General features: G+C 45.7%; 1 protein-coding gene across 2 annotated transcripts in view; it reads right to left on the reverse strand.

Moving 5' to 3' along the window:
• The window catches only part of LOC122929230, a 231062-nt gene that overhangs the window by 1184 nt on the left and 205200 nt on the right, over positions 1-24678 (reverse strand). The gene's annotated exons all lie outside the window — the stretch shown is intronic.

The following is a 24678-nucleotide window of genomic DNA, read 5'->3' on the forward strand; positions in this document are numbered from 1 at the left end:
GGGCACACTGTGCATGCCAGCCCCCCTCCATTCATTTGTATGGGGTCGTCGAATATAGCCGAACGCTGGCTCGGCTATTTTCGTAGGGCCCCTAGAAGTGAATGGAAGTGGTAGAAGGTCATGTGCCGTGTGCACTCTCCATCACTTCTATGGGGAGAGCTCTTGGTGTTGCCAGACCAGAGTCCTCCAGCCACCATTTTGCAGGGCCCCATTCTCAATGTAGGTGTGTATCAAAGCGGGGGGACCCACACCTACAAGACAATGGGGGCATATACTAGCTATATGCTCCCATTGTCTGAGATGAGACAACCCCTTGAGGGAGGAGATGGCAATAACAGGGTCTGATTGGTTAGAAGGGGACATTAAAATTAATTAAATTTAATGTTTCTTCCTTGGGATTTCTGGAGGCTTTATAGGGAGAGACCATAGTAACACTTTGCAATTGGTATTGGGAGTGATAACATTATTAAAAGCTCAGTGATTGAAAGTCACAGGAGGCTATGAATGAAGAATATTAGACTGGGATTGCTAAGAAGGGAGGATAACTTAAGGAAAAAATCCCTGCTTTCCCCATTTGCCTCAATGAATGCTGTATAGGGGGAGAGGTAAGGTTGCAATTTGTAAAAGGGTTGGTAATATGTGAAAGAAAGTTCCTATATCCCCCTGCCCTACAGTCACTGTAGATTGTACAAGGAGATAAGATAGTAACAAGTTGTAATTGGTAAGACAGGTGATGACATAAGAACAAGTCTTGTATCCCCCCTATTAAGGTCACTAAAGGCTGTAAAGGAGGAGAGATGACTGCAAAAGGTTGTAATTGGTAAAATAGGTGATAACATGTAAAAAGGATATTTTATACCCTGGGTCGCTGAAGGCTGTGCAGGTGGAGATAACAGCAGCAGGCTGTGATTGGTAAAATTAGAACATTTTCTGCATTCCCCTCACCATGGAGTCATTGAAGGCTACACAAGGAAAGTGATGATAGAAACAGAGTGTAATTATAAAGAGGTGTGATAGCTTGAAGAAAGTTTCCTGTACATCCATTAGGGCAGTGGTGGTGAACCTTTTAGAGACCAAAACTGCAACCCAAAACTCACTTATTTATCGCATAGTGCCAACACTGCAATTTTTATAGTATATCTTCCGTGTACTTTATCATTTAGCTATAATAGCCTGCCTACAGTTCGAGCGCTGCCCGTGCTGTTCATAGTGCGCCCTGCGCTGATGAATGGCAGGAAAAGTCTAAGGCATTCATACACCATATATTTTTTCCAGGGTGCGGGTGCCCACAGAGAGGGCTCTGAGTGCCGCCTCTAGCACCCATGCCATACGTTTGCCACCACTGCCCTAGGGTCACTGTAAAACATTATTGAGGGGCAGACATGAAATTAATATATTGTTATTGGTAGGGGTAATAACATGAAGAAAAGTACTTGTTCCCATTTGGCTTTACTGGCTTTACAAGAGAGAGGGAAGACTTTGATTGGTAAGCTAAACTATAAAAAGCAAACTCTGTCAGGCAGAGCAAAGATTCCGAATTTCAAAAATACTAATTTCCCCAGGTTGAGGGCAGCATTTCAGGGCATAGACTGGGGGCAGCTACTGTCACATAATAATACTGAGGATAAATGGGAGGGTTTTAAATCCACTTTGAGTAATTGCACTAAAAAATGTATCCCTTTAGGTAACAAGTATAAACGGCTAAAATTAAACTCCCCATGGATTACAGCTACTGTAAAAAGAGCAATAAAAGACAAAAAGAGGGCATTTAGAAAAATACAAATCTGAGGGGTCAGCTGTAGCGTTTGAAGATTACAAAGGGCTTAATAAAATCTGCAAAAAGGAGATAAAATTAGCAAAGATACAAAATGAACAGCAGGCAGCAAAAGAAAGCAAAACAAATCGCAAAAAGTTTTTTAAATATATAAATGCGAGAAAAAAAAATAGGTCTGAGGAGGAAGGTCCCCTGAATAATGGTAAAGGGGGAGTAGTCACTGAAGATAAGGAAAAGGCAGAGTTCCTAAATAGTTTGTTAGCTCTTTATATACAAAAGAAGAGAAAGGAGCTGATATCTGTGGTGCTGGGGCTGTTAGTACATCCAGTAATATACTCCATTTGCTAGCTGTAGATATGGTCCAAGAGAAGTTAAATAGGGTAAATGTCAACAAATCTCTGGGTCCAGATGGATTACACCCAAGAGTGCTTAAAGAGCTCAGTTCAGTCATTGCTGTACCACTGTTTATAATTTTTAAGGATTCTCTAAGGACTGGTACAGTGCCAAGTGATTGGCACAAGGCAAACGTGGTGCCCATATTAAAAAAAGGATCAAAGTCCTCCACAGGTAATTATAGACCAGTTAGTTTAACTTTTGTTGTTGGAAAAATGTTTGAAGGACTCTTGAGGGACTATATACAGGAGTATGTGACTATAAATAATTTTATAAGTGATAACCAGCATGGGTTTACCAAGGACAGAAGTTGTCAGACAAACCTGATTTGTTTTTATGAGGAGGTAGGTAGTAGCCTGGACAGAGGGTCGGCTGTGGATGTAGTGCTTCTGGATTTTGCAAAGGCTTTTGATACTGTCCCCCATAGACGCTTAATAAGTAAAGTAAGGTCTATAGGCTTGGAGAGTATAGTCTGTAATTGGATTGAAAACTGGCTGAAGGACCGTGTCCAGAGAGTTGTGGTCAATGATTCCTAATCAGAATGGTCCCAGGTTATAAGTGGTGTACCCCAAAGTTGGTGCTGGGCCATTTATTATTTAATTTATTTATTAATAATAGAGGAGGGGATTAATAGCACCATTTCTATCTTTGCAGATGACACCAAGCTGTGTAGTACTGCACAGTCTTTGGAAGATGTCCACAAACTACAAGCTGACTTGAACACTCTGAGTGATTGGGCATCAACTTGGCAAATTATGTTCAATGTGGACAAATGTAAAGTTATGCATCTTGGTAGTAATAATCTCTGCGCTTCATATGTCCTAGGTGATGTAGCACTGGGAAAGTCACTTATAGAGAAGAATTTGGGTGTTCTTGTGGATGGTAGATTAATAATGCAGATTAGAATGTCAATCAGCTGCTTCTAAGGCCACCAGGATAATGTCATGCATTAAACGAGGCATGGACTTGCGGGGCAGGGATGTAATACTACCACTATACAAAGCCCTGGTGCGGCCTCATCTGGAATATGCAGTCCAGTTCTGGGCACCAGAACATAGAAAGGATGCACTGCAGCTGGAAAAAGTACAGAGGAGAGCGACTAAAATGATAAGGGGCATGGAGGGTCATAGTTATGAAGAAAGATTAAAATAATTTAATTGATTTAGTCTTTAGAAGAGACGTCTAAGGGGGGACATGATTAACCTGTACAAGTATATAAATGGGCCATACAAAAAATAAGGTGAAAAGCTGTTCCATGTAAAATGTGCTCAAAAGACAAGGGGGCACTGCCTCCGACTGAAGAAAAAAAGTCTCCAGAAGCGTCAAAGCTTCTTTACTGTAAGAACTGTGAATCTGTGGAATAGACTTCCTCAGGACGTGGTCCGTGGTCACAGCAGGAACAGTGGACAGTTTCAAAAATGGTTTAGACAAATTCTTAAGGGTATTTATTTATTGTTGGTTATTTACAAAAGTTATTATTAAAAGTTTATTAAGGTTATCATGATGGTTGCTTTCTTATTGGTTTAAAATGTGGATTAGGGCATTACAATGTGAAGTAAGTATGTTTAAAAGTATTAGTTCATAGGAAAAAGATCATGGTGGTTGTGTGTAGTGCTGGAAAAAAATTGGGATGGTGGGGGGGAATGGTGAGGTATCGGTGTATTAGATAAAAATATATGTAAAATCGATGAAAAAATATACGAAAATATATAATCGATGAGAATAAATAATCGGTGAAACGATATATATAATCGATGAAAAAAATGAGAAAATATTAAAAATATATTCATCGTTTCATCATATATATTGTTTCACTGATTATTTATTTTCATCGATTATATATTTTCGTATATTTTTTCATTGATTTTACATATATTTTTATCTAATACACCGATACCTCACCATTCACCCCCCCCACCACCATCCCAAATTTTTTCCAGCACTACACACAACCACCATGTCCTTTTTCCTATGAACTAATACTTTTAAACATACTTAGTTCACACTATAATGCCCTAATCCACATTTTAAACCATCGTGATAACCTTAATAAACTTTGAATAATAACTGTTGTAAATAACCAACAATATATAAATAAATACCCTATAAAAAACAGATATAGAGTCCCTGCCTATTTTTTACTTTTGACTATTTCTATACCTATTAGTGGTTGGGTGAACCACTTAAGGGCTCTTTCACATCTGCGTTCTTTTCTTCCGGCATAGAGTTCCGTCGTCGGGGCTCTATGCCGGAAGAATACTGATCAGGATTATCCTAATGCATTCTGAATGGACAGTCCGTCCTTCAGGATGCATCAGGATGTCTTCCGTTCTGGAATGGAACGTTTTTTGGCCGCAGCAAATAGCGCAGCATGCTGCGCTTTTTGCTCCGGCCAAAAATCCGGAACACTTGCCGCAAGGCCGGATCCGGAATGAATGCCCATTGAAAGGCATTGATCCGGATCCAGCCTTAAGCTAAACGTCGTTTCGGCGCATTGCCGGATGCAACGTTTAGCTTTTTCTCAATGGTTACCATGGCTGCCGGGACGCTAAAGTCCTGGCAGCCATGGTAAAGTGTAGTGGGGAGCGGGGGAGCGGTATACTTACCATCCGTGCGGCTCCCGGGGCGCTCCAGAGTGACGTCAGGGCGCCCCAAGCGCATGGATGACGTGATCGCATGGATCACATGATCCATGCGCATGGGGCGCTCTGACGTCATTCTGGAGCGCCCCGGGAGCCGCACGGACTGTAAGTATACCGCTCCCCGCTACTACTATGGCAACCAGGACTTTAATAGCGTCCTGGGTGCCATAGTAACACTGAAAGCATTTTGAAGACGGATCCGTCTTCAAATGCTTTCAGTACACTTGCGTTTTTCCGGATCAGGCGTGTAATTCCGGCAAGTGGAGTACACGCCGGATCCGGACAACGCAAGTGTGAAAGAGGCCTTAGACAAGAGCACCACCCCAGGGTGTGATCTGGGAGAGCCACTATTACTTCTCTATAAAAAACATTAATGCTTATGAAAACGTGTAGAAATCTGAGTCTCACTTCCTTCTGATATACACGTCCCCACCTATCCCTTGGTTGAACTTGATGGATGTTTGCCTTTTTTCAACCGCATTAACTATGTAACTATGTAAAAGGAGTGATGGCAAGAGACTAAAATATCCCAAATCCCTCCCCTCATTAGATGCTTTATAGGGAGATACCAGATACAGTGAGGAACAGAAGTATTTGAACACCCTGTGATTTTGCAAGTTCTTCCACTTAGAAATCATGAAGGGGTCTGAAATTCACATTGTAGGTGCATTCCCACTCTGAGAGACAGAATAAAAAATAAATAAAAAAAAGCAAATCACATTGTATGATTTTTAAATAATTTATTTGTCTTGCACGGCTGAACATAAGTATTTGAACACCTGAGAAACAGCAAGAATTCTGGCTCTCAAAGACCTGTTACTGTGCCTTTAAAAAGTCCACCTCTACTCCACTCACAAATCTAACTTAGTAGCACCTGTCTGAGCTCTTTAAAGACACCTGTCCACCCCACAGTCAGTCAGACGCCAACTGCTTCTGTACCAAATATTAACACTAGAGTTGAGCGAACACCTGGATGTTCGGGTTCGAGAAGTTCGGCCGAACATCCCGGAAATGTTCGGGTTCGGGATCCGAACCCGATCCGAACTTCGTCCCGAACCCGAACCCCATTGAAGTCAATGGGGACCCGAACTTTTCGGCACTAAAAAGGCTGTAAAACAGCCCAGGAAAGAGCTAGAGGGCTGCAAAAGGCAGCAACATGTAGGTAAATCCCCTGCAAACAAATGTGGATAGGGAAATGAATTAAAATAAAAATTAAATAAATAAAAATTAACCAAAATCAATTGGAGAGAGGTTCCATAGCAGAGAATCTGGCTTCCCGTCACCCACCACTGGAACAGTCCATTCTCAGATATTTAGGCCCCGGCACCCAGGCAGAGGAGAGAGGTCCCGTAACAGAGAATCTGTCTTCATGTCAGCAGAGAATTAGTCTGCATGTCATAGCAGAGAATGAGGCTTCACGTCAGCCACCACTGCAACAGTCCATTGGCATATATTTAGGCCCAGCACCCAGGCAGAGGAGGGAGGTCCCGTAACAGAGAATCTGTCTTCATGTCAGCAGAGAATTAGTCTGCATGTCATAGCAGAGAATGAGGCTTCACGTCAGCCACCACTGCAACAGTCCATTGGCATATATTTAGGCCCAGCACACACACAGGCAGAGGAGAGAGGTCCCGTAACAGAGAATCTGGCTTCATGTCAGCAGAGAATCAGTCTGCATGTCATAGCAGAGAATCAGGCTTCACGTCAGCCACCACTGCAACAGTCCATTGGCATATATTTAGGCCCAGCACCCAGGCAGAGGAGGGAGGTCCCGTAACAGAGAATCTGTCTTCATGTCAGCAGAGAATTAGTCTGCATGTCATAGCAGAGAATGAGGCTTCACGTCAGCCACCACTGCAACAGTCCATTGGCATATATTTAGGCCCAGCACCCAGGCAGAGGAGGGAGGTCCCGTAACAGAGAATCTGTCTTCATGTCAGCAGAGAATTAGTCTGCATGTCATAGCAGAGAATGAGGCTTCACGTCAGCCACCACTGCAACAGTCCATTGGCATATATTTAGGCCCAGCACCCAGGCAGAGGAGGGAGGTCCCGTAACAGAGAATCTGTCTTCATGTCAGCAGAGAATTAGTCTGCATGTCATAGCAGAGAATGAGGCTTCACGTCAGCCACCACTGCAACAGTCCATTGGCATATATTTAGGCCCAGCACACACACAGGCAGAGGAGAGAGGTCCCGTAACAGAGAATCTGGCTTCATGTCAGCAGAGAATCAGTCTGCATGTCATAGCAGAGAATGAGGCTTCACGTCAGCCACCACTGCAACAGTCCATTGGCATATATTTAGGCCCAGCACCCAGGCAGAGGAGGGAGGTCCCGTAACAGAGAATCTGTCTTCATGTCAGCAGAGAATTAGTCTGCATGTCATAGCAGAGAATGAGGCTTCACGTCAGCCACCACTGCAACAGTCCATTGGCATATATTTAGGCCCAGCACCCAGGCAGAGGAGGGAGGTCCCGTAACAGAGAATCTGTCTTCATGTCAGCAGAGAATTAGTCTGCATGTCATAGCAGAGAATGAGGCTTCACGTCAGCCACCACTGCAACAGTCCATTGGCATATATTTAGGCCCAGCACACACACAGGCAGAGGAGAGAGGTCCCGTAACAGAGAATCTGGCTTCATGTCAGCAGAGAATCAGTCTGCATGTCATAGCAGAGAATGAGGCTTCACGTCAGCCACCACTGCAACAGTCCATTGGCATATATTTAGGCCCAGCACACACACAGGCAGAGGAGAGAGGTCCCGTAACAGAGAATCTGTCTTCATGTCAGCAGAGAATTAGTCTGCATGTCATAGCAGAGAATGAGGCTTCACGTCAGCCACCACTGCAACAGTCCATTGGCATATATTTAGGCCCAGCACACACACAGGCAGAGGAGAGAGGTCCCGTAACAGAGAATCTGGCTTCATGTCAGCAGAGAATCAGTCTGCATGTCATAGCAGAGAATGAGGCTTCACGTCAGCCACCACTGCAACAGTCCATTGGCATATATTTAGGCCCAGCACACACACAGGCAGAGGAGAGAGGTCCCGTAACAGAGGATCTGGCTTCATGTCAGCAGAGAATCAGTCTGCATGTCATAGCAGAGAATCAGGCTTCACGTCAGCCACCACTGCAACAGTCCATTGTCATAAATTTAGGCCCAGCACCCAGGCAGAGGAGAGAGGTCCCGTAACAGAGAATCTGGCTTCATGTCAGCAGAGAATCAGTCTTCATATCATAGCAGAGAATCAGGCTTCACGTCACCCACCACTGCAACAGTCCATTGGCATATATTTAGGCCTAGCACACAGGCAGAGCAGAGAGGTCCCGTAACAGACAATCTGGCTTCATGACAGCAGAGAATCAGTCTGCATGTCATAGCAGAGAATCAGGCTTCACGTCAGCCACCACTGCAACAGTCCATTGTCATAAATTTAGGCCCAGCACCCAGGCAGAGGAGAGAGGTCCCGTAACAGAGGATCTGGCTTCATGTCAGCAGAGAATCAGTCTGCATGTCATAGCAGAGAATGAGGCTTCACGTCAGCCACCACTGCAACAGTCCATTGTCATAAATTTAGGCCCAGCACCCAGGCAGAGGAGAGAGGTCCCGTAAAAGAGGATCTGGCTTCATGTCAGCAGAGAATCAGTCTGCATGTCATAGCAGAGAATGAGGCTTCACGTCAGCCACCACTGCAACAGTCCATTGTCATAAATTTAGGCCCAGCACCCAGGCAGAGGAGAGAGGTCCCGTAACAGAGGATCTGGCTTCATGTCAGCAGAGAATCAGTCTGCATGTCATAGCAGAGAATGAGGCTTCACGTCAGCTACCACTGCAACAGTCCATTGTCATAAATTTAGGCCCAGCACCCAGGCAGAGGAGAGAGGTCCCGTAACAGAGGATCTGGCTTCATGTCAGCAGAGAATCAGTCTGCATGTCATAGCAGAGAATGAGGCTTCACGTCAGCCACCACTGCAACAGTCCATTGTCATAAATTTAGGCCCAGCACCCAGGCAGAGGAGAGAGGTCCCGTAACAGACAATCTGGCTTCATGTCAGCAGAGAATTAGTCTGCATGTCATAGCAGAGAATGAGGCTTCACGTCAGCCACCACTGCAACAGTCCATTGGCATATATTTAGGCCTAGCACACAGGCAGAGGAGAGAGGTCCCGTAACAGACAATCTGGCTTCATGTCAGCAGAGAATCAGTCTGCATGTCATAGCAGAGAATGAGGCTTCACGTCACCCACCACTGCAACAGTCCATTGGCATATATTTAGGCCTAGCACACAGGCAGAGCAGAGAGGTCCCGTAACAGACAATCTGGCTTCATGACAGCAGAGAATCAGTCTGCATGTCATAGCAGAGAATGAGGCTTCACGTCACCCACCACTGCAACAGTCCATTGGCATATATTTAGGCCTAGCACACAGGCAGAGCAGAGAGGTCCCGTAACAGACAATCTGGCTTCATGTCAGCAGAGAATCAGTCTGCATGTCATAGCAGAGAATCAGGCTTCACGTCAGCCACCACTGCAACAGTCCATTGGCATATATTTAGGCCTAGCACACAGGCAGAGGAGAGAGGTCCCGTAACAGACAATCTGGCTTCATGTCAGCAGAGAATCAGTCTGCATGTCATAGCAGAGAATGAGGCTTCACGTCACCCACCACTGCAACAGTCCATTGGCATATATTTAGGCCTAGCACACAGGCAGAGCAGAGAGGTCCCGTAACAGACAATCTGGCTTCATGACAGCAGAGAATCAGTCTGCATGTCATAGCAGAGAATGAGGCTTCACGTCACCCACCACTGCAACAGTCCATTGGCATATATTTAGGCCTAGCACACAGGCAGAGCAGAGAGGTCCCGTAACAGACAATCTGGCTTCATGTCAGCAGAGAATCAGTCTGCATGTCATAGCAGAGAATCAGGCTTCACGTCAGCCACCACTGCAACAGTCCATTGTCATAAATTTAGGCCCAGCACCCAGGCAGAGGAGAGAGGTCCCGTAACAGACAATCTGGCTTCATGTCAGCAGAGAATTAGTCTGCATGTCATAGCAGAGAATCAGGCTTCATGTCAGCCACCACTGCAACAGTCCATTGGCATATATTTAGGCCTAGCACACAGGCAGAGGAGAGGTTCATTCAACTTTGGGTAGCCTCGCAATATAATGGTAAAATGAAAATAAAAATAGGATTGAATGAGGAAGTGCCCTGGAGTCCAATAATATATGGTTATGGGGAGGTAGTTAATGTCTAATCTGGACAAGGGACGGACAGGTCCTGTGGGATCCATGCCTGGTTCATTTTTATGAACGTCAGCTTGTCCACATTGGCTGTAGACAGGCGGCTGCGTTTGTCTGTAATGACGCCCCCTGCCGTGCTGAATACACGTTCAGACAAAACGCTGGCTGCCGGGCAGGCCAGCACCTCCAAGGCATAAAAGGCTAGCTCTGGCCACGTGGACAATTTAGAGACCCAGAAGTTGAATGGGGCCGAACCATCAGTCAGTACGTGGAGGGGTGTGCACACGTACTGTTCCACCATGTTAGTGAAATGTTGCCTCCTGCTAACACGTTGCGTATCAGGTGGTGGTGCAGTTAGCTGTGGCGTGTTGACAAAAGTTTTCCACATCTCTGCCATGCTAACCCTGCCCTCAGAGGAGCTGGCCGTGACACAGCTGCCTTGGCGACCTCTTGCTCCTCCTCTGCCTTGGCCTTGGGCTTCCACTTGTTCCCCTGTGACATTTGGGAATGCTCTCAGTAGCGCGTCTACCAACGTGCGCTTGTACTCGCGCATCTTCCTATCACGCTCCAGTGCAGGAAGTAAGGTGGGCACATTGTCTTTGTAGCGTGGATCCAGCAGGGTGGCAACCCAGTAGTCCGCACAGGTTAAAATGTGGGCAACTCTGCTGTCGTTGCGCAGGCACTGCAGCATGTAGTCGCTCATGTGTGCCAGGCTGCCCAGGGATAAGGACAAGCTGTCCTCTGTGGGAGGCGTATCGTCATCGTCCTGCCTTTCCCCCCAGCCACGCACCAGTGATGGACCCGAGCTGCGTTGGGTGCCACCCCGCTGTGACCATGCTTCATCCTCATCCTCCTCCACCTCCTCCTCATCCTCGTCCTCCTCGTCCTCCAGTAGTGGGCCCTGGCTGGCCACATTTGTACCTGGCCTCTGCTGTTGCCAAAAACCTCCCTCTGAGTCACTTCGAAGAGACTGGCCTGAAAGTGCTAAAAATGACCCCTCTTCCTCCTCCTCCTCCTTCTCCTCCTGGGCCACCTCCTCTTCCATCATCGCCCTAAGTGTTTTCTCAAGGAGACATAGAAGTGGTATTGTAACGCTGATAACGGTGTCATCGCCACTGGCCATGTTGGTGGAGTACTCGAAACAGCGCAACAGGGCACACAGGTCTCGCATGGAGGCCCAGTCATTGGTGGTGAAGTGGTGCTGTTCTGTAGTGCGACTGACCCGTGCGTGCTGCAGCTGAAACTCCACTATGGCCTGCTGCTGCTCGCACAGTCTGTCCAGCATGTGCAAGGTGGAGTTCCACCTGGTGGGCACGTCGCATATGAGGCGGTGAGCGGGAAGGCCGAAGTTACGCTGTAGCGCAGACAGGCGAGCAGCAGCAGGATGTGAACGCCGGAAGCGCGAACAGACGGCCCGCACTTTATGCAGCAGCTCTGACATGTCGGGGTAGTTGTGAATGAACTTCTGCACCACCAAATTCAGCACATGCGCCAAGCAAGGGATGTGCGTCAAATTGGCTAGTCCCAGAGCTGCAACGAGATTTCGCCCATTATCACACACCACCAGGCCGGGCTTGAGGCTCACCGGCAGCAACCACTCGTCGGTCTGTTGTTCAATACCCCGCCACAACTCCTGTGCGGTGTGGGGCCTGTCCCCCAAACATATGAGTTTCAGAATGGCCTGCTGACGTTTACCCCGGGCTGTGCTGAAGTTGGTGGTGAAGGTGTGTGGCTGACTGGATGAGCAGGTGGAAGAAGAGGAGGAGGAAGCCGAGAAGGAGGAGGTGGCAACAGGAGGCAAAGAATGTTGCCCTGCGATCCTTGGCGGCGGAAGGACGTGCGCCAAACAGCTCTCCGCCTGGGGCCCAGCTGCCACTACATTTACCCAGTGTGCAGTTAGGGAGATATAGCGTCCCTGGCCGTGCTTACTGGTCCACGTATCTGTGGTTAGGTGGACCTTGCCACAGATGGCGTTGCGCAGTGCACACTTGATTTTATCGGATACTTGGTTGTGCAGGGAAGGCACGGCTCTCTTGGAGAAGTAGTGCCGGCTGGGAACAACATACTGTGGGACAGCAAGCGACATGAGCTGTTTGAAGCTGTCTGTGTCCACCAGCCTAAATGACAGCATTTCATAGGCCAGTAGTTTAGAAATGCTGGCATTCAGGGCCAGGGATCGAGGGTGGCTAGGTGGGAATTTACGCTTTCTATCAAATGTTTGTGAGATGGAGAGCTGAACGCTGGCGTGTGACATGGTTGAGACGCTTGGTGACGGAGGTGGTGGTGTTGGTGGTACATCCCCTGTTTGCTGGGCGGCAGGTGCCAACGTTCCTCCAGAGGCGGAGGAAGAGGCCGAGGCGGCAGCAGCAGAATAGGCCGAGGCGGCAGCAGCAGAAGAGGTAGCAGGGGGAGCCTGAGTGACTTCCTTGGTTTTAAGGTGTTTACTCCACTGCAGTTCATGCTTTGCATGCAGGTGCCTGGTCATGCAGGTTGTGCTCAGGTTCAGAACGTTAATGCCTCGCTTCAGGCTCTGATGGCACAGCGTGCAAACCACTCGGGTCTTGTCGTCAGCACATTGTTTGAAGAAGTGCCATGCCAGGGAACTCCTTGAAGCTGCCTTTGGGGTGCTCGGTCCCAGATGGCGGCGGTCAGTAGCAGGCGGAGTCTCTTGGCGGCGGGTGTTCTGCTTTTGCCCACTGCTCCCTCTTTTGCTACGCTGTTGGCTCGGTCTCACCACTGCCTCTTCCTCCGAACTGTGAAAGTCAGTGGCACGACCTTCATTCCATGTGGGGTCTAGGACCTCATCGTCCCCTGCATCGTCTTCCACCCAGTCTTGATCCCTGACCTCCTGTTCAGTCTGCACACTGCAGAAAGACGCAGCAGTTGGCACCTGTGTTTCGTCATCATCAGAGACATGCTGAGGTGGTATTCCCATGTCCTCATCATCAGGAAACATAAGTGGTTGTGCGTCAGTGCATTCTATGTCTTTCACCGCTGGGGAAGGGCTAGGTGGATGCCCTTGGGAAACCCTGCCAGCGGAGTCTTCAAACAGCATAAGAGACTGCTGCATAACTTGAGGCTGAGACAGTTTCCCTGGTATGCATGGGGGTGATGTGACAGACTGATGGGGTTGGTTTTCAGGCGCCATCTGTGCGCTTTCTGCAGAAGACTGGGTGGGAGATAATGTGAACGTGCTGGATCCACTGTCGGCCACCCAATTGACTAATGCCTGTACCTGCTCAGGCCTTACCATCCTTAGAACGGCATTGGGCCCCACCATATATCGCTGTAAATTCTGGCGGCTACTGGGACCTGAGGTAGTTGGTACACTAGGACGTGTGGATGTGGCAGAACGGCCACGTCCTCTCCCAGCACCAGAGGGTCCACTAACACCACCACGACCATGTCCACGTCCGCGTCCCTTACTAGATGTTTTTCTCATTGTTATGGTTCACCACAACAACAAATATATTATTTGGCCCAATGTATTGTATTCAAATTCAGCGGGATATAAATTTGAGGCCTAGTATTTAGGCGCTGGGTGACCGGTATGGATTTAGTGACAGAATTAGACTTGGAAATGCACAGAAGCGTGTGTGTGTGAAGTTATTCTGAATGACCCAATGTGCACCTTGAATATTATATACCCTTTTAGGGATAGATTTCAAATAGCTCTGATATAGCAGAAACCACTAAATTATGAAATTGCTAAATTGGGAATTGTATTTCAACCCAGAACAAGAAATGTGCTTGAACGGACACTAAATAACTCGCCCAGCTACAGCACTAAGGACAGATTTAGCTGGATATAAATTTGAGGCCTAGTATTTAGGCGCTGGGTGACAGGTATGGGTTTAGTGACAGAATTAGACTTGGAAATGCACAGTAGCGGGTGTGTGAAGTTATTCTGAATGTCCCTATGTGCACCTTCAATATGATCTACCCTTTTAGGGATAGATTTCAAATAGCTCTGATATAGCAGAAACCACTAAATTATGAAATTGCTAAATTGGGAATTGTATTTCAACCCAGAACAAAAAATGTGCTTTGACGGACACTAAATAACTTTCCCAGCCACAACAGTACAGCGTTAACGAGAGATTTAGCAGGATATAAATTTGAGGCCTAGTATTTAGGCGCTGGGTGACAGGTATGGGTTTAGTGACAGAATTAGACTTGGAAATACACAGTAGCGGGTGTGTGTGAAGTTATTCTGAATGACCCAATGTGCACCTTGAATATTATATACCCTTTTAGGGATAGATTTCAAATAGCTCTGATATAGCAGAAACCACTAAATTATGAAATTGCTAAATTGGGAATTGTATTTCAACCCAGAACAAGAAATGTGCTTGAACGGACACTAAATAACTCGCCCAGCTACAGCACTAAGGACAGATTTAGCTGGATATAAATTTGAGGCCTAGTATTTAGGCGCTGGGTGACCGGTATGGATTTAGTGACAGAATTAGACTTGGAAATACACAGTAGCGGGTGTGTGTGAAGTTATTCTGAATGACCCAATGTGCACCTTGAATATTATATACCCTTTTAGGGATAGATTTCAAATAGCTCTGATATAGCAGAAACCACTAAATTATGAAATTGCTAAATTGGGAATTGTATTTCAACCCAGAACAAGAAATGTGCTTGAACGGACACTAAATAACTCGCCCAGCTACAGCACTAAGGACAGATTTAGCTGGATATAAATTTGAGGCCTAGTATTTAGGCGCTGGGTGACAGGTATGGGTTTAGTGACAGAATTAGACTTGGAAATGCACAGTAGCGGGTGTGTGAAGTTATTCTGAATGTCCCTATGTGCACCTTGAATATTATATACCCTTTTAGGGATAGATTTCAAATAGCTCTGATATAGCAGAAACCACTAAATTATGAAATTGCTAAATTGGGAATTGTATTTCAACCCAGAACAAGAAATGTGCTTGAACGGACACTAAATAACTCGCCCAGCTACAGCACTAAGGACAGATTTAGCTGGATATAAATTTGAGGCCTAGTATTTAGGCGCTGGGTGACAGGTATGGGTTTAGTGACAGAATTAGACTTGGAAATGCACAGTAGCGGGTGTGTGAAGTTATTCTGAATGACCCTATGTGCACCTTGAATATTATATACCCTTTTAGGGATAGATTTCAAATAGCTCTGATACAGCAGAAACCACTAAATTTTTAAATTGCTAAATTGGGAATTGTATTTCAACCCAGAACAAAAAATGTGCTTTGACGGACACTAAATAACTTTCCCAGCCACAACAGGACAGCGGTAACGAGAGATTTAGCGGGATATAAATTTGAGGCCTAGTATTTAGGCGCTGGGTGACCGGTATGGATTTAGTGACAGAATTAGACTGGGATATGGCCAAAAAATAACCACACTATTGCTGGTTAAATGCACTTGGTGATGGGCGCAGCTTGCCCCTGATGTAGTATATGGCCAAAAAATGAACAGACTATTGCTGGTTAAATGCACTTGGTGACGGGCGCAGCTTGCCCCTGATTTAGTATATGGCCAAAAAATGAACAGACTATTGCTGGTTAAATGCACTTGGTGTGATAGCTTGACCAACCACACTACTGAGGGTTAAATGCACTTGGTGACGGGCGCAGCTTGCCCCTGATGTAGTATATGGCCAAAAAATTAACAGACTATTGCTGGTTAAATGCACTTGGTGTGACAGCTTCACCCTGATGTAGGCTTTAGCCAAAAAACAACCACACCATTGAGGGTTAAATGCACTTGGTGACAGGCGCAGCTTGCCCCTGATGTAGTATATGGCCAAAAAATAAACAGACTATTGCTGGTTAAATGCACTTGGTGTGACAGCTTCACCCTGATGTAGGCTTTAGCCAAAAAACAACCACACCATTGAGGGTTAAATGCACTTGGTCGCAGCTTGTGCTGGCGCACCACAAGACACAAAATGGCCGCCGATCACCCCATAAAAATGTGACTGACAAACGGTCTGGGCAGCCTAAAAACAGTGAGCAATTGAGGATCAGCAGCTCAATGATCCACAGCTGCAGATCGATCAGTTAATCAAGTCCTTTGGAGGAGTTAATCTGCCTAATCTCGCCCTACTGTCGCAGCCGCAACCTCTCCCTACGCTAATCAGAGCAGAGTGACGGGCGGCGCTATGTGACTCCAGCTTAAATAGAGGCTGGGTCACATGGTGCTCTGGCCAATCACAGCCATGCCAATAGTAGGCATGGCTGTGATGGCCTCTTGGGGCAAGTAGTATGACGCTTGTTGATTGGCTGCTTTGCAGCCTTTCAAAAAGCGCCAAGAAAGCGTCACAAAAGCGCGAAGAAAGCGACGAACACCGAACCCGAACCCGGACTTTTACGAAAATGTCCGGGTTCGGGTCCGTGTCACGGACACCCCAAAATTCGGTACGAACCCGAACTATACAGTTCGAGTTCGCTCATCCCTAATTAACACTGATTCAGCAGTGCAAGACAAATAAATAATTTAAAAATCATACAATGTGATTTCCAGAATTTTTAATTTTTTTTATTCTGTCTCTCAGAGTGGGAATGCACCTACAATATGAATTTCAGACCCCTCCATGATTTCTAAGTGGGAGAACTTGCAAAATCGCAGGGTGTTCAAATACTTCTGTTCCTCACTGTATAATGTATCCTCCACTAGATTCAATGTAGGCGGTATAGACTAGAGATGGCAGTAAAAAGGCTATAACTGGTAAGATGCACGATAGCTTTAAAGTTTCTTAAATAAGTTCCTAAAGTAATATATGGAGGGGCAGAGAGGACATTAACAAGCTGTGATTGATAAAGAGAAGAGAACATGAAAAGATGGTGATCTTTCCCCCTTGTGGTCTCTGGAGGCAGTAGAGGTGAGAGATGACAGTAAAAGGGGGATAATATGAAGAAAAAGTTCCTGTATTCCCTTACCCTAGGGCTAGGCCATTGAGAACTGTATAGAGAAAGAAATGGTAATTATGGTAACAGACTCATATAGGTAAGAGGGAAGATAAGAATGGTGAAAATCCTATGTATCACACACCTTTGGTTCACTGGAGGCTGTGAAGAGAAAGATCAGTAACAGAATGTGATAGGTTCAAGGACGTATAAATTAGACCCTGAAGGCTATACAGTAAGAGAGATGACAGTTATAGGATGGAACTGGTGACAGAAGATAAACATAAAGAAAAAGAGGGGTGATAGCATCAAAAGTTCCTGGACCCCCTAGGGTCACTGGAGGCTTTACATAGAAGATATGACAGTAACAGGGTGTGACTGGAAAGAGGAGTTAAACCTAAAGAAAAGCTCCTGGTTTTCCCATCATAGGGTCACTAAAGAAAGTTGCTGTAACTTCCCTGGGATCACTAGAGGTTGTATAGGGGTGGGGGGAGATGGTAATAGGCTGCAATTGGGTGCAGAATAGCAATGTTATTCCACGCCAACTTTGACACATTATTACATTATTTTACTAGGTCGGCATGGGAATAGTTTGCATTTTACTTGTACTTTCCCTATAGACTCATTATTGGGCATTTTTACTACATTACAGTTCTGTTCATATAGGCATCATTATGGGATCTCTTTAGAGATGAGCGAATCAAAGTTGACGATTTGCACCAATTCAGAATTTTCTGACGCTTCCTGGTAACGAATCACATTTTTTCCTAAAATGGCTGCTGTGTTAGGACATGGAACAAGGAACTCTGGGAAGGCGGGATCACCCATACTGACATACACGCAGCCAATCAGCAGCCAGCCAGCCCTGTGATGTCACAGCCCTATAAATAGCCTCAGCCATCTTGTATTCAGCCATTTTCCACTGCACTTAGTGCAGGGAGAGATGTCAGAAGGCGCTAGGGACAGTGCTAGGAAAGACTTGAGAACTTTGATTTTGCTGTATAGAAGTTCCATGAAAGGATAGGGAGGAATCATTCCACAGTATTGAAGCAGAAAAGGGTTCAGTAGGGGAGGTTACAGCCTGGGTAATAGAAACAATCCTATTACACCTTGCTGAACTGACTGCGGATCCAAATTGCCATTATACAGCTCTGTGATAAACATAAAAACCGTTGTTGTTATTGGGGTGCAAGTGCTGATTGATACAGCCAACAACAGGGTTTATTACAAGGAAATATTTCTACGTCTTATTTGCCCTTGTGCGGTGCAGTTATATGTTCTAAAGCCTTTTTTGGCTTGTATTAGTGGGAAAAAAGGGCTCATTAGCCGTTGTGTGGTGTTATGCCCAGCAGGGTTAGAAGATGATTCTAGTTCATTCTGCCAGAGTCTTGGTATTTCTCAAGTGGTTAGTGTGGTTATATCAGCATCTAGCGGTGTTAAGTTGTATTACACTTTGTTTTTCTGTTACAATACTACTGCATTGTGGATGGTGCAATGCATTGTGGGAGTGAAAAGCATCCTGGAAAGAGAAGTCTCCAGGACACATAGGCAGACCTGTCCTTTTGCATATCTCCTTCTTAAACTCCACCATCCCTGTATAAGCATATCTGGTGAGAGAACTACCTTAACTTCAGGGACACGATGTTATGCATAGCTGTTCAGCTAGTTGTAATTGTTACTCAGGGAGTTGTTACTACTGTTAGCTAGACATGTAATACTCTGTATAGGCAGACATTTTACCCTGTGCTTTCAGTGTTAATGCAAATGTTATAGTACATGCTATTCTATACTTTATACTTATACATGCTATTTGTATGCTTGTAGTTTTACCAATCAACAATCCTGTTTTACCAACAAACAAGTTAGACTACAAAGAACAGTCCTCTTATTTGGAAGACTGAAATGGTTTATGCTAAATGTCAGACTGCACACTGTGTGAATGTGTATGAAGGCAGAACATGTGGTGAAGTAAGAAAATGACAGCCCTTTTTGGTGTGTATTAGTGGCAAAAAAAAATATATTATTTGCTGTTCAGCCATGCAGTTATATGTTCTAAAGCTCTTTTTGGCGTGTATTAGTTGAAAAAAATAAGGGCGTATTTGCCGTTCAGCAGTGCAGTTATTTGTCCTAAAGCCCTTTTTGGCGTGTATTAGTGGCACAAAAAAAGTATTTGCCATTGTGTGGTGAAGTGAGAAAATTACAGCCCTTTTTGGCATGTATTAGAGGCAAAAAATATATATTATTTGCCATTCTGTGGTGCAGTTATATGTTCTAAAGCCTTTTGTGGCGTGTATAAGTGGAAAAAAGTAAGAGCCTATTTGCCGTTCAGCGATGCAGTTATATGTTCTAAAGCCCTTTATGGCGTGTATTAGTGGCAAAAAATATATATTATTGGCGGTTCTCTGGTGCAGTTATATGTTCTAAAGCGTTTTGTGGCGTGTATCAGTAAAAAAAAGTAAGGGCCTATTTGCCGTTAAGCGGTGCAGTTATATGTTCTAAAGCTCTTTTTGGCATCTATTAGCGGCAAAAAAATATAAATTATTTGCCGTTCTGTGGTTCAGTTATACAGTCCTGATCAAAAGTTTAAGACCACTTGAAAAATGGCAAAAAATTATATTTTACATTGTTGGATCTTAACAAGGTTCCAAGTAGAGCATCAACATGCAACAAGAAGAAATGAGAGTGAGGCAAAACATTTTTTTAGCATTCAATTAATTGAAAATAACGATTAAACTGAAACAGGCTGTTTTTCAGCGGATCCAAATTTTAGGACCACATGCCTTTAAAAGGCCAAATCTGTGCAAAGATGTGAATTCATTGTCATTTTCTGTCAGGTAGTCACACGTTGTGATGGCAAAGGCAAAACAAACCTCCCTTTTTTAACGTGGTCCGGATAAGCAGGGTCTCTCACAGCGCACCATCGTTGCTGAGGTGGGACACAGTAAGACAGTCATTTGGAATTCCTTAAATAATCCAGAGGGTTATGGAGCAAAAAAGTCAAGTGGAAGACCCAAAAAAATTTCATCAGCACTGAGCCGGAGGATCCAATTGGCTGTACGTCAAGACACTGGACGATCCTCGACCCAAGTTAAGGCCCTTACTGGTGCTGACTGCAGCCCCATAACCATCAGATGGCATCTGAGACTGAAGGGCTTCAAAAACAAAAAACGTCTTCAAAGACCTCGTCTCCTTGGACGCCACAGAACTGCTCGTTTGGACTTTGCAAGAGAGCACCAAACAAGGTGGAAGAAAGTTTTATTCTCTGATGAGATTTTTTTTACCTTGATGGTCCTGATGGTTTCCAACATTACTGGCACAACAAGCAGATCCCACCTGAGATGTGTTCTACGTGCCACAGTGGAGGGGGCGCCATAATGGTCTGGGGTGCTTTTTCCTTCAGTGGAACAATGGAGCTTCAGGAAGTGCAGGGGCGTCAAACGGCCGCTGGCTATGTCCAGATGTTGCAAAGAGCATTCCTCATGACTGAGGGCCCTCGTCTGTGTGGTAACGACTGGGTTTTTCAATAGGACAACGCTACAGTACACAATGCCCGCAGAGAATAACATCACTCTTTTGGCCCATCCTGCGTGTTCCCCTGATCTAAATTCAATTGAGAACCTTTGGGGATGGATGGCAAGGGAAGTTTACAAAAATGGACAACAGTTCCAGACAGTAGATGGCCTTTGTGCGGCCGTCTTCACCACTTGGAGAAATGTTCCCACTTACCTCATGGAAACTCTGGCATCAAGCATGCCAAAACGAATTTTGGAAGTGATAAACAATAACGGCGGAGCTACTCATTACTGAGTTCATGTTTGGAAGTTGGATTTCTGTTTTGGGGGGGGTTTAGTTTTTTTGGGAGGTGTGGTCCTAAACTTTTGATCAGCTTAAAACAGGCTGTTTCAGTTTATTCGCTGTTTTTTATTAAATTGAATGCTCAAAAAATGTTTTGTCTCACTCCCATTTCTTCTTGTTGCATGTTGAAGCTATACTTGGAACCTTGTTAAGATCCTGCCATGCTAAATATGATTTTTTGCCATTTTTCAAGTGGTCTTAAACTTTTGATCAGGACTGTATGTGCTAAAGCCTTTTGTGGCGTGCATAAGTGGAAAAAAGTAAAGGCCTATTTGCCGTTCAGTGGTGCAGTTACATGTTCTAAAGCCTTTTTTGGCGTGTATTAGTGGCAAAAAAATGTATATTATTTGCCATTTAACGGTGCAGTTATATGTTCCAAAGTCTTTTGGGAAGTGTATAAGTGTAAAAAAATAAGGGTCTATTTGCCATTCAGCAGTGCATTTATATGTTCCTAAGCCTTCTTTGGCATCTATTAGTGGGAAAAAAAGGTTTATTAGCCGTTGTGTGGTGAAGTGAGAAAATTACAGACTACTTTTTTTTCCTTTTTATTTATTTATTTGATCAGTATTTCAGACAGAGGAGTGCTAGGCCCTGCACAGGGGAGGGGCAGAAGCCTAAATGTTTTTGGCGCAGGCGCAGGTCCCAGCAGAGTAAGAGGGTGTGGCAGTAGGAGTCGCAGCGAGAGGCCTAAGCTCCCGGTGTTATCTAGTAGACGTGTCCTGACCAGCAACCCAGCGGTTCTTGAATGGTTGACATCAGACACCCCCAGCCAAAAGTCATTGGGTTTGTTGGCATGGCCCGGGAGCAGGTCTTGTGCCCTCACCTGGCCTCACCTTGCCTCTGTCCTTTTCTGTTCCCTCAGCCAGACAAGTATTATATGCTGTGGGCTCAGCTCCACTATACAGCTAGGACGAGCTACTAGAGGACAGTCAGAGGCGACTGCCCAGCCAAGATGTGGAGGAGATATCCGCCGCTTTCTATGGTAGGCGGGAAATAGCGATGAGGAGAGTGCCATGGGAGCTTGTGTTGAGAGTGGTCAGGCTCAGACCCAGAGTCCGTTGAGGAGGACATCAGCGACATACAGATAGTACTCGATGATGATGTAGCTTATTGCACTTGGGAGCCAGGTGAGTTAGGGGCTTAATTATCATGGGGATAAGAAGGTGGCAGCTTGTGCGTGAGGCAGTGGCAGAGCCAGCAAGTCGCTAGCGTGGCCGGGAGTCAGCAGGGTGGCAGCAGTGGGAGGTTGGGAGCCAAACGTGCCTGGTGTAGACCACCAGCATCACAGGAGCTTACCTGCCCGGAAAGTAGTGGTGCAGGGATTCATGGAAGCAGCGGAAGTAGCTGTTAGTCAGTGCGGAGTGTTGGGGATAAAATCACCTACTCGGCGGTGTGGCAGCTTTTTGTTAAGCTGCTGGAGGAGGTAAACATGGCTATTTGCTGAATCTGTGGGCAGAAGGTGAAGTGTGGAGAGGGTGTTGGCACCACGGCCCTGCGTCAACATATGCAGCATCACTATAAAGTGGCCTGGGAGAACTGTTAATCCGATGTGGTAGTCCAGCCTGCCAGAGCAACCGCTGCATTACCCAGTGGCACGCACCTGATTTCAGGCAGTCAAGGCTCCACCACCTCAGCCGACGGGAGCTGTCTGTCCTTCCCATCATCTGCTGGTCCGGATGCTCCTGCTCCTTCTCCTACTCCTCGTCAGTAATTCCGTCAGCAATAGATCACCTAAGCGATTGCCAAGATACAACAGTATGTGTGCACTCATCCAACGGCACAGAAGCTGAATGTGCTCCTGGCCAAGTTGCTGGTGCTGAAGTACCTCCCTTTCCAAGTGGTGGACTCTGCACTTTTCAGAGAACTGATGGCTTGTGCTGAGCCGAGGTGGAGAGTTCCAAGCCGTCATATAGCTTGCAGCATTCTCAAAGTGCAGCATTACTAAGCGCATCTGAGATATTCAGGAGACTAACTTAGAGCTTTTCCACTGTAGCAGAACTTCAGCTGGGTTTTTGGTGGCTACTCAGACACTGTACTTCAAAACAGCAAAACTTCAGCTGTGTTTTTGGTGGCTACTCAGACACTGTGCTTCAAAACATGATATATGGGAGGTTGCATAAACTGTTTAATTCTCTGCAGTTTTGCCTGTGCATAACCTTTAGAATGACAGGAAGATGCACATTAAGGAATTCAATGTATGGCTTGGTGTCACGGCTGGGGATGGGGAAAACCCTCAGCCGTGCGGTATCAGCAGATGGATGGTCAGAGCATGGCCAGGACAGGAATCAGGGAGCAGGTCACCTCCTAACAATCCCTAATTCTGACCCTGTCTCCTATCCTGTATGAGCCGACCCTGATGGTAGGAGGGCTCATACTCCGGAACCTGATATAGGGTGGCCCTGGACTAGGAGCAGGGTAAGACGACCTGTTCCTCCTAGACACGGAGGAACAGGAGTCTCACTGGCCAAGCCACATAGAAAGGGGAACATAAACAGACATATGGCAATGACAGGTAAGTGAGACTAGTACCACACCTACCTTCCACAGACACTGCAACCTGGAACCCATGTACAAGTGCTGCTGTCCACAAAAACACAAAGGACACAGCACACAACACACATCACACGGGAAACCAGGAAACCATATGCTGCAATAAATAAAGACCAAAGAAACATCTACTTAACACCATACATAAAGCTTATGACCACAAGGGTGGCCCCCACTGGCAGATGGTATAAAAGGAGGATGTCTCCAGAAACCATGGCTGAAGAACCCCTCAGCTAACTGAAAACAGCAGAGGCTTTATAGCCCAAAGTAGCCACACCCACACTCAGACACACCCAGTGATCACACACACAGAAGGGAGTTAACCCTTCCAACACAAGGCAAGGGAAGACGGACACTTGAAGGGGAAGTACACACAAACCCACACTTCACCTGTTGCCGCGGGCAACGGCATGCGTGGCAACCATGTCCTGGGGATCAGCCATAGGGCTGAGACACTGCCACCACATGCACACAACACCACACGTTGCCACGGGCAACCAAGTGAAGGAAAGTGTCACAAAACACACCATAGGCCGTGACACTTGGTGAATGTTGTCTGAACCAAGGGTTTGGTTTTGTGTCTCATGTTAGCTCTCGGAATGTAAAAGAACTGTACAAGACAGATGGTTTGCATCTTTCTCTCAAGACAACGAATGTCCTCATTGAACAGTTCAAAGTATTTGCTAACGAGCATTTAAACTAGGAAAGAGAGGCAAAAGAGTGATAATCCAGCAGTCTGAATGCCCCCCGGAACAATGCCAGAAGATGCCAGTAGCACATAGGTTAAGAAATAACAAGTTCAGAGTCTTGTCTACAAATGCTCACAGTTTAGGGAATAAGATCAATGAACTTGAGTCTATAATGGCATCTGAGAATATAGATTTAGTGGTTGAATGGGAGTAATGAATGGGATAGAACAATAGCAGGGTTCTCTCTATATAGGAAAAACAGAGAAGGCAAGAAAGGGGGAGGGGTGGCCCTGTATGTGAAAGATAGCATAAAATCTAATTTAATACAAGTTAGCGAGGCCAATTTAGAGTCTGTTTGGGTTACGTTGCAGCTTGATAATCATAAGGTAACTCGTGTAGGTGTGATATATAGACCACCTAGCCAAGTCAAAGAATTAGATGATCTACTAGTTGAGGAAATAGCTAAAATGACATTGAAAGGGGAAGTTATCATTATGGGAGACTTTAATCTTCCTGATGTAAACTGGAAAACCAAAATAGCTAGTTCTGCCAGGAGTACAGATATTCTAAATTCCCTACTGAGGTTATCTCTACAGCAAGTAGTTGAGGAGCCAACCCGGAAG

This window comes from Bufo gargarizans, chromosome 2, assembly GCF_014858855.1.
Source record: "Bufo gargarizans isolate SCDJY-AF-19 chromosome 2, ASM1485885v1, whole genome shotgun sequence".
Taxonomy (NCBI): domain Eukaryota; kingdom Metazoa; phylum Chordata; class Amphibia; order Anura; family Bufonidae; genus Bufo; species Bufo gargarizans.